This window comes from Bombus pyrosoma, linkage group LG1 (assembly GCF_014825855.1).
Source record: "Bombus pyrosoma isolate SC7728 linkage group LG1, ASM1482585v1, whole genome shotgun sequence".
NCBI lineage: Eukaryota > Metazoa > Arthropoda > Insecta > Hymenoptera > Apidae > Bombus > Bombus pyrosoma.
The window spans coordinates 13,779,469-13,784,292 of record NC_057770.1 but is presented as its reverse complement, the minus strand read 5'-3'; positions in this window follow the sequence as shown (position 1 = coordinate 13,784,292).

The window sequence follows — 4,824 nt, the reverse complement described above, 5'->3', positions numbered from 1 at the left end:
TATATTTACAAGTATAAATATGACTTTTTACAGAGTTTGACGAATAACCGTGGGGTTTACACACGCGAGATGCTATCGACGATGTTCCTGGGTTCAATAACGAATCCACCGTCAACGGGATAACTCTTTACTGAACGTAGAATACTTTGAAGCACAAAATACGTTTGCTGGGACGCTCGGTATATGCTGCTCGATGTGTAACTTTCCAAGGCGATCGCGCGAATAACAGACCGATGAAAATTTTCCTCCCTTTACGATCGCGTTCGTTTGTTACATACTGGTTGGAAGCATCGAGAAAGTTCGAATCGCCGTTGCTAGGCAGTTTCTGCCTGGAGTTTGATTATTAATACAACGTGTGTCCCATTATATCGACACCTCCGAGGCAAAATCACACGTGGCTGGGCCCGTTCTCGAGGCCATATGCCGCCACAACCACGTTTCTAGGGAAAACCATGCAACCACCCTACACCTCCGTCAGGCGAAACGTCCATCCCGTGACCGTGGCTACGTTCGGCGACCAGTCGTGTCACTCCGAGCCCAATCCCATTATCGCGAATCTCGAACAAATACAATCGGATTGAACGACAAGAATTGCTTAATTACGGCTATGATAGAATCTAGGCTAAAGTATCAGAGGATTTTCCCATAATTCCAAAGGAATATCATAACAGTTAACAACCACCGGAAGCCTCTAGTTACTCAATTACTCAATACGTCGGACCAGATCCGCAGGCTAAGAAAACACTATACTATCCTTTAGATCTAAGCACTAGATTCAGCTAGAAATAAACTTATTACAAATAATTAGTCGTGTCACTGTGCCACGCCAGAGAAACTTACTCAAAATTCTCAATGTGAGAATTGATTGTAAATAAAAAAAAATGTTACATTCTTATTTCCGCAATGATGTAATGAGTCTTGCAACGATAACTAGAAGAATAATATAATGAATTTTATTTTGTCTTTTGCGTATTCAAACTCAAACTTCAATTTTACGGATTCAATTATAAATAATTAGTCGTGTCACTGCGCCACGCCAGAGAAACTTACTCAAAATTCTAACTAACTAAATGTACTTCGTTTTTTAAGTAGTGGACAGCGTATTGTTTGGCTAAGTGTTAACATCATTTTTCTCTTATTTTTTATGTTCTGAAAGTGTCTCGTATATATGTAGATGTCGGGAGTATTTTTAAACCAAATAATTCGATTATTTTGAAATTTCTATCTATTATGTAGATATAAAGGGGACAGAGTTGTTTAAGACATTATAATTACCAATTGTAACGTATTTAATAAATATTGAAAAAATTGGACTACACCTCCCGAAAAACTTACTCAATTCACGATTTTGTCTTATGAGATCTTTTGCCAGATAGCATTTTCAATTAGCTAAATATAATTCTCCTTCATCCATCGACATAATATAAATTATATTACTCTTAAAGAATTATTATGTAGATGTTATCTTGATCTATGATAAGTTACGTATCACTAGCGTACTTTAACACTAGGACTACCAGTTTTAGTCATAGAACTCAGTCAAATTGACTGGTTTTACAATTTTGTTTTAAAATTCATATATAAAATTTATTTTGAATTATTTAAAAATTGTTAAAGTAACTGAAAGAATAATATAATGGATTTTATTTTGTTTGTTATGTATTCAAACTGAAAATAATTTTGTATCAAGGCTACTTATACCAATACCAGTCAAAGTGTAAAAGGGACCTGCAATCTGTTTATCGAACCCCAATTAACCAGTTTCCTCGTTTTCTACAACTTGTCACGCGTTTTTCAAATTTTTACCGCGTATCATTCGATACGATGATATCTGTTATCAGGAAAATTCCCGATCGATCGCTAGATGCTAACGCTAGAAATACCACAGCAGTCAAAATAACTGGTTCTACAATTTTATAAATGTGTGAACCCTCGTTTAGGGATTATGGTCGCAGATGGATTAATAATACTAAAAATGTACTACATAGCGTGGAATTGCTTCTGTAAGAAAGTAATAAATAAATATAAAAATATTCTATCATTACATATTTTTTAAAGACCAGTCATTTTGATTGGTTTCGGTAGAAGTAGCTTCGTATTAATTATCGATAATTCTATTGTTAAAGCGAAATTCCGCGATAAACTGCGAATTTTTCTGCATTTATAGGAAATTTGAAAGTGCAAAGTTATAAAGAATTCATATAATGTGAAAAAATATTAGTGATTTCTTATTTAACTTTATTCTCCAAACATACGAATCTGTATAAAACACAATGCGTTGTATACAATTATCCTTATGCAAGGAAATAACGTATTTCAAATTTCATATTTTCATTCTTAGTCGTCTGAGTAAGAAATACTTTGTCATAAACCACGTAGTTCTGACAAGTTACGTTCTTTCACTGAGAAAGAAAATTTGCAAAAGTGAAATTTGCAAAGGTGGTCCGGAGAAATTTTGGAGAAAGACGACGCGAATATGTGGTATGATTAGAGTTCGCTAGCGTTGAAGAGTTTAACACCTTGTACGCGTCAGATTCGCGGTCCCCTTTGTTCCACTAAATTGGATTTCGATATCGACGACCTCTGCACTCTAACGCTGCATCAGGAGAAAAAAAAAGGCATCGGAGCCTATGTGGCAACTTTCGTTCGTTGATTTGATCGTCCGTCGCAAACGAACTTTCGATTCAGCTCGTCGATTATCCTCCATCTAGCAGGCTGACATTTAACTTTACGGTTTACAGTTTTTTTCGTTTCTGCTCGCGTATCTTTGTCATCTTCGTCATTGTTAGGTCTCCACGTTGCTTCGTTTATCGAGTTCTTTCACTCGTTCGTTTACACGTATGTTTGATCTGTCGTCTATTTTAAGGTTTTAGAGGACAGGTAGGAGCGACAAAATTCATAATTTGAAAAATTGTTAGTAGCATTGAATCGAAGTATCGTCTGTGACTTTTCAGAAGACAGATGAACTGGCTAATTAGTCGAAACTCTAAACTAAAAATCTACAAAACGATAACAAGACCAATTTGCACGTACGGAATACCGCTATGGGGGACAGCAGCGATCAGCCACATAAACAAACTATAGTCCCTACAATCGAAGATACTGAGAACAATAGCCAACGCCCCATGGTATGTCAGAAACGAGGATATACGCAAAGACTTAAAAATACCAACGATCAAAGAAGAAATCGGCAGGTAGGCAGAAGAATACAAGGAAAGAACGGCGGCACATCCAACTCAGCTGGCTGCTGAAGCGAGCAAAACTCCCAAAGAAAGAAGACTAAAAAGAAAATACCTGGCTGATCTCACTAAAGAAATAAAACAGTCAAACTCGAACATAGTATCCCGCTGGGGGTAGCCATCCACGTGTTATTTAGCAATTAAGTTAGAAAAATTTACCAAATGTCCAGCTGTACAAATTATAAATAATAATAAAAAAAAAATCTATGAATTTTTATTTAAACAGTGGGAATTTAGCTAAATGGATAAATGGGTTTAATTGATAAGGAGTCGAGTAACTGTTATACTACATTTATTTATATACAACGTTTATAATAACTATTATAATAATAATAACACAACTATTATAATAATTAATACACTAAGCACTTGACCTTGGATAATTTATACATTTGCGCTTGATATGGGCATTCTGTGAATTCTCTATATAAACATCAATATTTCATTAACATTTCCTACACGTACTTCGTTCTTAGGAAAAAATACTGCGGGTATCATTCCTCTATTGGATTCATTATTTATTTATATGTTTGTTTATCGTATGCCTGATTTATTCATATGTTCGACGTGTTTATTCGCCTGCGTTATACGTTTATTTACGTTTATGCGTAATATATCAGCTGGAAATTGATCGTTGCGTGTCATCGATACGATACGAGCCTCTCAGAAGCCAAACTGATCAACTCCACTTTCTGTTAATTTATTTGTAGCAATATTTCACGAATATACGTATTACGTGTATTATATCAAGCATTTTGTCTGCAATGAATGAAGCTGACGATAGCCGATTAACACAATGCACCAAAGGTAAACGTTGGAATACTTCCGTGAGCCAGTGCAAGAACACGATTAACCCTTAGAGTGCTATGGACGCATATATGCGTCCGGCGAGAGCCATCGGTGTGGACTAGGGACGCATATATGCGTCTGGCGAAAGCCATCGCTGTGGACTAGAGACGCATATATGCGTTTGTCAATTTTTCCGAGCACCTACGCACAAGTAATACTATTACGTTTGTGCGAGATAAATATAAATGCATTTCAATGTTAATGCCGCGTTCGAAGAAACTGTCTTTCCTTTTTTTTTTATTTAATACTTTGCATTCACAATTTGTCCAATTTGGACATTTGGTAGAATTGAAACTGTCTGTGAGAGAATATTGGTTTACGGACGAACTGTTGAAAAGCAATATTTTCCGCAAAATAATAGCACAAGATCGATACATGGTATTATTACAAATGTTGCACTTTAACGATAATAATACAGTAAGTGACGATCCTTTAGCAAAAATACGACCAGTAATCGATAAATTAAAGATTTCCTATTCGCAGTCATTTGCACGTTATGAAAATCTATGCGTCGACGAAAGTCTTTTGCTGTACAAAGGCAGATGTTATTTTAAACAGTTTATACCATCCGAGAGAAGTAGGTTCGGCATTAAATTGTTTCTCCTTAGTGACCGTAAAACTAATTATGTATTGGACTTCGTAATTTATACTGGACAAAAAACAAACATTAGTAAAAGTAACACAGCCATTGGAATCTCTGGAGAAGTTATGATGACGCTGCATCAGCCATATCTCG